The sequence below is a fragment of the Sminthopsis crassicaudata genome, chromosome 4 (genome assembly GCF_048593235.1).
Source record: "Sminthopsis crassicaudata isolate SCR6 chromosome 4, ASM4859323v1, whole genome shotgun sequence".
In the NCBI taxonomy this organism is placed as follows: domain Eukaryota; kingdom Metazoa; phylum Chordata; class Mammalia; order Dasyuromorphia; family Dasyuridae; genus Sminthopsis; species Sminthopsis crassicaudata.
In genome coordinates, this window is record NC_133620.1 from 252,114,520 (window position 1) to 252,125,743 (window position 11,224).

The window sequence follows — 11,224 nt, forward strand, 5'->3', positions numbered from 1 at the left end:
AACTTCTATACCCAACTGAGTGATTATTATTCCATCTTTAAGCCAAATCTGATATTAAGCTTCAAGCATTGTTCATTCTCTCCCTTATTGCCCCCTACTCTACTAGGTTTTTGTGACTCTTTATGTGATATAATTTGCTTTATTTTTATCTCCCTTTTTGTCCTTGTCCAGCACAACCCTTTTTCTACCCCATAATTTCTCTTTTTTTTAAATAAAATCACATCAAAATCAACTTATATTCATACCTGCATACTCTGTGTCTATATACACTCCTTCCAAACACCCTACTAAAATTACAGTTTTCAAGAGTTATAATTATCATTGTCTCATGTAGGGAGGGAAACAATTAAGCTTTTAAATAACATTTTTCTTTCCTTTTTAACATTTCCATGGTTTTTTTGAATCTTGTATATGTCAAATGCTTTTTCTGCATCTATTGAGATGATCATATGGTTTTTGTCTGAATCTTGTATATGATGATAAAATTTCTCTTTTATTTCATCAGATATAATTGAAGGACCCCCATTTCATTTGATATATACATTTTTCCCTGAAGGATTATGCTCAGTCTTCCTGTGTAATTGATACCTGGTTGAAATTTATCTTCCAGAATATCTTATTCAAATCCCTTCAGTCCTTCAGTGTAGATGCTGCTCAATGTGGATAATCCTGACTGTGAGTCCTTGGCATTTCAATTTCTTCCTGGCTGTCCTGGCTATTCTTTCCATGACCAGATAATTCTGGAATTTAGCTACACTATCCCTTATAGTTTTCAGCTTTAGATCCTTTTCAAAAGGAGATTGGTGGATTCCTTCAATGATTATTTTAGTCTCTGATTCTAATATCAGAACAGATCTTTTTTAAAATTTTCTGAAAGACGCCATCACAAATCTTCTCTTAATCATGAATTGCAGGAAGTTCAGTAATTCTTAAATTACTTTTGCTTTATTTATTCTCCAATTTCCAATGCAATATTCACATTTTTCCCTATTTTTTCTTTTTTTAAAATTTTATTTGACTGGTTCTTGACGTCTTATGAAGTTATTACTTTCCATTTGCCCAATTCTAGTTTTTGAGTAATGATTTTCTTTAGTTAGCTTTTGTACCTTCCCCTCCATTTGGCCAATTACACTTTTTAAGGAATTACTTTATTCAGTCAATTTTATTCTTTGCTTTTTCAAGCTGTTGTTTCTCTCTTGCATTTCATTTATTTTTTCAATTTTTCTTCTACCTCTCTTGACTTTTGAGCTCTTCCAATATTTTTATTTTGCTTGAGACCAATTCTTACCCTTATCTGAGGTTTCAAATGAAAGCATTTTGTACCATTCTGATTTGGTGCTTGGATCATCCCTGTCATCATAGTAGCTTTCTATGGTCAAGGTTTCAAGGTTTATTTATTTATTTATTTACTTATATTTGCTTACTTGCAATATGCAGGCTTATTTCATGGGCTTTTAAAGTTGGGCTGTGGTCCTAGGAGGCAGGGAGTGCTGTCCCAAGCTTCTTGTGTAGAGTTACTGGCTTTGAGTGATGGGATCTCAGGTATTTTATTACTTGTTCATTACATTGAGGTAGCCCAACACTGTTACACCTGTTGGTTTCAATGACTGGCAATTTGCTCTCCTGACCCGGCCTGCGGATCTCGAACTAGGGACGGCTGAAGTCACACATCAGTCTGTAAGCCGGAGGCTGGGGGAGGCGTTTGCCTGGGGATGGGCTGAAAAAGAAAGAAACGGAGGCAACTCTGGCAGAAGGTAGAATAGCTACTTTATTGAAGGAGGGTTTGGGTTTATATAGGGGCTTGGTCACGTAGGCAGTCTTTTGAAAAAACATTCCATGATTAGGGGTCGTATAACAAAGGTAACATTTGTCGGTTACGGGACATCTGGTGGTAGATATGTGTGTCCTTGTGATGTTCGGGGGCAGGATGTTCTCATGCTTTGTTGAGCATATTTCTTAGAACTCGACAAACCAAGGTCTTTTATTAATTCTTGGAATGTGGGGTGTGGGGCAAGGGGCTCCAGCATGTCTCCCTTCTTCAATTTAAAAAATAGGAGGGAAGGCATTTTGATTCAGAAGAATCACGTCTAACCAATTTGAAATTTTAATTATTATAATCCTGTTGTTATGTTTTTTCTCAATTCTATGCATAGGGAGGAGAGCGGGAGAATTAGCAGAGGCTTCTATCCCTAGGGTCAGATGGTCCACTGCGACCAACAGCTATGGGGAACACCAATTTTTGTTGAGTTTGTCTGTCTTTGTTAGGCCGTTGAGTCATAGGTGGTCCTGTCCATTCTATGGTAGGCAGAATTCCTAATGACCATATGTATTGCAGGCCGATTTGAGACAGGTATCAAGCATACAGTCCTGATGATCTTCCGGTGCTCATGTGTTGCTGAGGTCAGTACCTTTCTGCCTTTCAGGGAACAGCCAGTGCATTATGAGTTTTGCATCTCCATCTCCATATTTCTCTCCCCTAGCAAGAGTATGAGAAAGCCTGGCCTTTTATAAAGGCTTATCAGCCAATTAGAGGTTAGAATTTGAGGGACTAATTCTTATGAATATCATTTTGCCTTCTCTCTTATCAAAGGTAAAGGCCAATGCCTATTGATGTACAACAATTTGCATTACATCAGATAACTGTGAGATTTTATTTAACATTATCCAATCCAAACTTTCTTGATGCTGCCAAGCAGCATTGTTTTTTATCATAAATTGTTGTAGACTTGCAGCTAAAAAAGCTACCTCCTGTTGAATTTGATATATTTGCATTTCCTCTATCACATTAAGAGCTAAATTAACCACTGATATAGCTGTATCAAAAGAACTGTCCCGTTTCATTCTAGTTAATTTTCTTATCATGTCTATAGACAAAGAAGGATTTTTACCAAAAAATTATTTAAGGGTTTGGCACATACATCTGTGCAGGTGCGGGGTACGGAAGGGCTTCCCTAGTTGACTCGTTCCGTATCGTCTGTATCTTGACAGTTCTTTATTAATTGTCTATACCTAGGGAGGGAGCCACTCTTCTCTGGAGCACAAACATCTCTAGGAATGGCTAGTTCCTATCATCTAGTGTCAAAAATATACAGAGTCCATGGAACGGTCAAGTTCCCATAATTTGGAAGCTGAGGCCTGTTATATTTGAGTGAGTTTATAATCCTAATATGAAATTTTAAATTTCTTAATCATTTGGCCTTAAGATCACGAAAATAATAAGAGGACTGAGCTAATGGAGGAAAATTAGAATAAATTGTTTTCATCTTCCAATACATATAGCAATTACACATTATTACAAAAAGAACAACAATAATAATATGGGTATGGCTAAACTATTAAAATAAATGGTAGCGCTACCTGATCTAAATAAGAAATCATACCAATGGTGGTTAGTATCCGATGTTACTAAACGAGAGGCCTTGATAAGTTGTCCTGCAGCTATAAGAGTCTGTATTCGATGTTCATTTAATGCGCGCTGATTAGACTCTAATAGTTTCTTCATAACTAAAGATCTGTTTAGGATATCCATATATATGAAGTAAAGCAAAGTAATTAGGTAAGACAAAAGGTAACACATGAAATTAACACATAACAGCCCATATCTTAACTTGACAATACACAATAGTTCCAGTACACCAAAAAAAAAGTACACATAACATTTTCAGGTAATTGTTTCTTCCATGCTTCTAGTAAATTAAACATATAATCCCACATTGCAACAATCTTTGAGCATTTTCTTTTTGTATCAAGGTATACATATTTTGTAAAGAGCATTTGGTCCACTTAAATAATTTACTAATATTTTCAGTAAAACCCAAACTAGTAATAATACTATCATCAAAAATCTGTAGAAATTGGCCTTGATATTTTAAAGTATTTTGGTGGGGTAGGATCATTGTGGGCAACTATTGAGCATTTACAGTCAAAGCTTGAGAAACATCTTGTCCAGCACTGCGCAGTCTGCTGGCCAAGGTCTCAAGGTCTATTGAATTAACTATACCCAAACCAGTTCCAGCACCACCAAATAAAGTGTCATACCAGGTTCTTTTCTTTCTAACACAATTCATCAGAGGAGGAAAAGTTACATTATTGGTACAAGTTTTAGGAACTCTTATGATTGATGGAGGATGTTTTGTAGGAGGGGGAGGTGTCAGTAATAGATATTTTATCTAATAGTGAGGTTTCAATACCGCTATCAAGATTTTACATGCACAGTTCATTAGTTGCTTTTCAATGTCTGTCTCAGTTTGTTCTCTGCATTCAGTTGGGAAGTCCACACCCTCGGAGTCCACCAGTCCTTTAATTCTGATGTGCTGAGTCCACTCTCTTTCCTGTGTAGCACTGCTGTATCTGATGTCAAGAGGATCTGGAACAGTCCTTTCCATCTCAGGGTCAGCTTGTCCTCCTTCCATGTCTGAACCAGGATCCCGTCTCCAAGCTAGAACTCATGCACTGTTGAAATCCTAAGGGAGGAATCTGAGCAATAAGCCTGTTTAGTTGCAAAGTTTTCAGATGTTACAGTAAAGACATAACATATTTCCTTAAAAACAAATCCTTGGTTGTAAATATTGGATACAAGGAAGAATTTTGAATCCCTTTTGGATAAGGGTGACCATACAATAATTCATAAGGTGACAATTCCACATCTCTTCAGGGGTTTTGTTTTAATTCTTAATAAGGCAAGGGGAAGGCACTTGGTCCAAGGCAATTGTGTCTCTAATGCCAATTCAGTCAGTTGCTGTTTAATTTCCTTATCCATCCTTTCCACTTTACATGATGAGGGAGGATGCTATAGCTTGGGCCACAGATTGGAGGATCTTAGCTGTGAAACAGGTGCTTTGGCCTAAATCTGCCTGCTCCACCATCTCCTCTGTACTTACAGATTCCTCTTTTCCAGGCCGCTTTGCCTCCTCATCTGCAAAGCAGTTTCTCCTTATCTCAAATTAATTTCCTCTTTGGTGCCCCTGCACATGAATCACTGCAGCATTCTTAGGTAACATAAGATTAGTCAAAATTTCAGTGACCAATGCCCTGTGTGCCAATCCCTTTCCTTTACTGTTTACCATTCCCCTTTCTTCCCATATTTCCCAAATATATGAACAATTCCCCAAGCATATTTTGAATCAGTCCTTCAAGCAATTTTAGGGCTTGATTTACTGCATATAATTGACAAATTTTGAGCTGACCACTCTTTTGGCAAGAATCCAGCTTGAACCAGAGTCAAATTTTCCCATTAACAATAGCACAACCATTTTTCCTTTTCCCATTAACTATTTGTGAAGAACCATCTATGAACTATTCAGTGCCTTTCAACAAAGGGACTTCCTACAAATCTTCCCTAATCTTAGTTTGGTAATCAATCACATTTGGACAATCATGTTCAAGGGACACATGTTCCCCAGGGGAAGCGGATAAGAACATGGCTGGATTAAAGTTATGATCTGGTGAGAGTGCCAAATCATCTCTTTCCAATAGTATTGCTTCATATTTTAAAATCCTTGAATCAATTAGCCACCTTCTGGCCTCTTTGATTCAGAATTGATTGAACCTGGTGCAGGACATTCACTATTAAACTATTCCCAAAGGTTAATTTCTGACTTTTCTTGTACCAAAAGTGCTGTGGCTGATAACACTCCTAAAGCCACATTGTTTACTGTATTTATATTTTACCTCATGTTCCACAAATTGCAATTTGTCTTAAGAAATTCTCAATCCCTGTGCTCCTAAATAATTTAACAAACTGATAGTGACTTGGACAAGGTCACTTTTTTTTTTTCCTGTCACAAAAAGATCATCTACATTTTGTAAGACTTTTAACAATAAGAAATTTATCCCAGAATGTTCACACAATTCTTATATACCCAAGTAGATGTTTTATAAGTTGAACATTGTACCAATTATTTTGTTTTTAAAATACCCAATACACAGAAAAATCCCAAATTACATATTGCCATAACAAAAACATTTTCAAAAGGACAAAGGCAAGAACTATTATACTTGGAGTCCCTGTAAATAATTGGCATCAATACAATTAATTAAAACTTCTATTTTCACATAAAGGAATCTGAAAAATTCTTAAAAACATCAATTAAAAATTTTTTATTTTATAAATAACCCTTTCAGACTATATATCACATCTCTGATCATATTCTTTAAACACAAAAACCATTATATATCTAAGGAAACAAATGTTCAATAAATTAACATCTTGTAAGAGCAGCTTGACCCTTTATCAGTTTGCTTTCTTCAACCAAAAACAGCTGCAGCTTCCTATTGCTGTTCTCCCCCTGTAAAAACACATCCTGTCTCACAGTCATCTCTCCGTGACTCCCCTTTCCAATTAGTTCCTTCTTTTCCCCACTGATTTCTTCTTGAAATCTTCTGCTCCCACTAATCAATCCTTCTTAAATCACCTTCATTCTCCTGTCCCATCTCTCTGTCTTTCTCTTCCCAATGCTTACTTACTTAAACCTAACACTTCCAAACCAATAACTCTTCTGATTTCATTTAAACTATTAATTGCTTTTGTAAATCTATCTCTCTTGTCCCTTTTCTTTAATCACCCTTTTTTTTTTAAACTTTAAACTTTAAGATTCATAACCCATAATGATAACAAATTACCCAATGTTTCAGAAGCAAACCAAATAGTTTTTTTTTGTTTTTGTTTTTTGTTTTTTTTCTGCCTGAGTGCTTCAAGGCCACTAGTAGAAGCTTCCCAGGCGGTATGGTATTAAGCAGATAAGATTGTAATGCCATTACTCCCCTTTAGCAGGCTTTGAACATCTGCTTTTCAGAGAAAACTTTCCCACCAGTTTAAAATAGTCAAGTTTTTTCTTTTGTTTTACTTACAAATTGGTACAACAGGTTAAAAAGTTTAAAATCACAAACAATTTTTATATTAAGTAACATTAAAATAATCAATCCCCAAATTTCTTAATCATTGTTTTTAAAACTTAACAAAGCTCTTAAATCACTAAAACAAACTAGAGGCTTTTCCTAGGACTCCCGCTGCCAGAGAGAAATTTGTTTCACCTTGAACATTCTTCCCTCCCGGAATCCAAACAGAGCTTCTCTAAACTTCAAAGCCCATTTTAATGCACTTCTCTGCCTTCACAGGGAATGCCTAGATATTCCATGATTTAAGACCACTCTGAAAGAATTACTATTCTGAATGAATTCCAATTTCCACAATTCAGCCTGTTATTTTTCTAAGGCTGTAACACAGAGGCTGAATTCTTATCTCTTATGAGCTTGCTAACTTTTAACACAGAACAAAAAATTCAAAGCAGACAAACATACACAGACAGACACAGAGCTCTATTTTTCTTAACTTTTAAGCCTCTTTCTCTAAAGCTTTCTTTTAAGATCTTTCCTTTTAACCTTAATTCCTTGTTCCCTAAAACTCTCTTTAAGATCTTTAACGAACGTCTGTTCTTTAGAAAGGTGGGAGCCCATGATTGCGACGGATTGGTTCACTTACACTGTATGTGAAGATTCTCTTCGGGGTCCTTAGACGGGGGCCTGGCCAGGCAGTTCGTCTCTCCTTCTCTTCGTCAATCCGTCAGGCTGATATGGATCTTCAGGTCCCTGTTCGGGCGCCAATTTGACCCGGCCTGCGGGTCTCGAACTAGGGACGGCTGAAGTCACACATCAGTCTGTAAGCCGGAGGCTGGGGGAGGTGTTTGCCTGGGGATGGGCTGAAAAGAAAGAAACGGAGGCAACTCTGGCAGAAGGTAGAATAGCTACTTTATTGAAGGAGGGTTTGGGTTTATATAGGGGCTTGGTCACGTAGGCAGTCTTTTGAAAAAACATTCCATGATTAGAGGTCGTATAACAAAGGTAACATTTGTCGGTTACGGGACATCTGGTGGTAGATATGTGTGTCCTTGTGATGTTCGGGGGCAGGATGTTCTCATGCTTTGTTGAGCATATTTCTTAGAACTCGACAAACCAAGGTCTTTTATTAATTCTTGGAATGTGGGGTGTGGGGCAAGGGGCTCCAGCACTCTCCCTTTCTCAAAAGGGAAACTATCCTTTCCTTAAGTCTTTTCAAGCTACATTAAGCTGGAAAATTGGTTCATTTCATTTCTTTGCAGGTTCTGTCCTTCCAGAATGTGTTCAGAGACTTGATTTCAACATTTTTCTGAGGAAACTGGGGAGAGATCAGGAAACTGTCTACCTTCTCTCACCATCTTGCCTCTGCTCCCTTCTTTAAGTATTATCTTTAGAAAGGGTGAAGTTTTTAATTTTAGCTGATGGAGTATGTCTCTTTAATCTCATAAACTGGCTTGCCTATAAGACTATTAAATATATGGTAGGAATGAGGGAATTCATATTTTAATATAGGTATTCTAATGTATTTGTTTCTTTTTCTTTTATATGCTCTAGATTCAAAAAAGAATTGTATACTGTTCCAATGAAGTACAACAAGAAAGTAAAGAATATGAATTTCCATTATAGGTGGGGATAGCTGAAGCAGTAATATTCTAATTGGCTTAATCTGTTTATTTCCTTTAGCTAGAATAAAAAGAAGACAAAAAAAAAAAAAAACATTTAAAAAGAGTTATACCATTCATTAAAAATAGGAAAATAGAAATAGCAGCACTTATGAGTGGAGTTAGTAACCTCTTTTGGAACAAGGAAGATTTTAACATCTCCTTAGATTGTTCTCTGATTTATAGTAGATACAATCATTTGGAGTAAATATAGCATAGACAGTCTCTAGTTCTCAGTTAAAATGAACAGGCATTTATTCAGCATTATCATTTGATGTTATTTGAATTGTTTTATTTGATGCTCGTCACAATTATATGAGAGATGTGATGGAAGCAGTATTTTCTGTATTTTGTAGATGAGGAGAATGGCACAAACTGAAAGTAAGATTGAAGAGGAAGTAGGGATCAGGCAAACACACACATATACACCAACACCAACAGATTGTTTAGTTTTATTTGATATTGCCACAGAAGATAAAATTATGTGATTTGGAACCACTTTGAGATGTTTTTGTTATATCTATAAAGACTTTAATACATAGAAAAGTTATGGTTTATTATAAATTCACAGAATCACTGACATAGAATTGGAAATTATGTCATAAATCATCTAATCCAAATACTTCAGAAATGAGGTTCAAGCTAGTCAAATGGTTTGACCAAGGTAAAAAATCAAAGATGAGATTTTAAATTGGGCCTCCAACTCTTGAACCAGTATTTTTCCCTATCAAATTGTTTTCTTCAGGAGTATTACATAAGAGTACTGTTTAAATTATTATTTATATATTTCTTTGTCTTCTTTCACATGCTTATCCCCTTACTTCCATTACTCATCAACACTTTCCTAGATTAATATAATAACTGCCTTCTTGATCTACTTGCTTTAAGCCTATAACATTTAAAATTCATCCTTTATCCAAATGTAGTTTTGATCATTTAACCAACTTGCTAAAAATTTCCAGACTTCCTATTTCTCCTCATATAAAACGAACACTTCTTTGCCTGCTCTTTAAGATACTTCACAATCTGGTTCCAGACTACCATTCCAACAATGAATTCATATTACTGTCTTTCTTAAATGTATTTTAAAACATTTGGAAAAGCTATAATTTTTAGTTTGACTAAATTGTTTTTCTAGCTAGCCCTAGATAATATCCCATCCTATCCAACTATCCACCATGACACTGGAACCCCGTGAATATCAGGTTATTATTCTCTGCAAAAGCTACCTTCCCATTGTCTTTTTTCACCTCTTTCTCAGATAACAATAATCAAACCAAAATTATTTTGCTAACTAGAAATACCATAAAAATCTATAGTCCTATGTTCGTACTGACAACCTATGAAAGTATCCAGACAAGGCTTCCCTGTCTATTCATCATGCCTTTGTATTTGATGGGACTCTTGAGGGTAGAAACTTTTTCATTTTTAGATTTCGATCTGAAGAACCAAAGTATTTGGCACATACTAGATAGCTAAGAAAAGTTTATTTGCTGACTTACTGATCAATCTTTTGATTCTTTTATTGTCTATCTTGTACAATGTTTATCTACATAGCAATTACATCCATGCCATATCATCTTCCAAAGTGGAATGAATGTAAGCTTCTTTAAGGTATTGTACTTTCATTTTGTTTTTTTCATTTCAACCACATAAAACAATATCTGGAACAGAGTAGATATTTAATAAGTAATTGTTGATTGACTGAATTGAATCCCCATCATCTATCATTGGGATTCAAATCTCACTGTTTTTTTAATAAGAATAGGTTGAATTGAAGTGAGATATTAAACGTGGTTTACTATGATGAAAACTTTATATTTGAATATGTGTGTGTGTATATATATATATATATATATATATATATATATATACATATATATGTATGTGTGTATGTATGTATGTATATATGTATATACATATACATGGATATGTGTATTTATATATTAATATGCATATACATATAAATATATGCACACATTCCTGAGAAAGGTGGCTAGGTTTCTGTCTGCATCATGGAAATTTTCCCTACAGTTAAATATTTTCAACAGTGCTACAGAGATAAAAGCTGTCATTGAATTGTGCTTTCACAGCAGTCACCTGTCACAATCCTGTGCTAATAGGGAAAGAAATAGAAACTATGTCAAGAGACAGCACGTGCTGAGAGAGGCTAGAAAGCTGACAATGGCATCAAATTGCTGACAAAGGTCTGCAGAGCAGTGCTCAGCTTTGATTGGCTCTTAGAATGGAATCTGCAGCTGATGTCAGATATAACTTTGTCAGCTGTTCTATCAAGCTCAGAGGCAAACCAAGGCTATTTTCCCTCTTTTATTAGAATAGAGCTCCACACAGGAACTCTGTCACTGAGCAATAGACTCATTGTAAAGGCCTGAAAAACATTCCTACATTCAAAGTTGAGTGCTATATAAGTGGGACAATAATATGTAATATGAATTAAAAGAACACCATAGGGACCTATTGAAGGACAACTTTCAATGAAATGAAATTGTTTTAACATCTGATCAGTTATTCAGTTTAATTTACTTCTACCTTTATGAAATACTTATAATATGTAATATATTATGCCAAGCCCTGAGATATGACTTATCTCCCCATCTTTATGGAATGTATAGTCTAATAGTAGGGACAAGATATATACATAGGAAAATATAAAAGTAAAATATTACCTGATAAGTGAGTTAGAAAAGTATAAAATTATAAAATTATAT

At 35.4% G+C, this 11,224-nt stretch overlaps 1 long non-coding RNA gene across 1 annotated transcript; it reads right to left on the reverse strand.

The window, feature by feature from the left end:
• Positions 1–1,745: 1,745 nt before the first annotated feature.
• Positions 1,746–7,999, reverse strand: LOC141566256 (uncharacterized). The gene is made up of 2 exons (XR_012489261.1): positions 7,481–7,999; positions 1,746–4,476 (listed from the first exon to the last, which is right to left on the reverse strand). It is a non-coding gene; the product is annotated as an uncharacterized LOC141566256 (long non-coding RNA).
• Between the last annotated feature and the right edge of the window lie 3,225 nt (positions 8,000–11,224).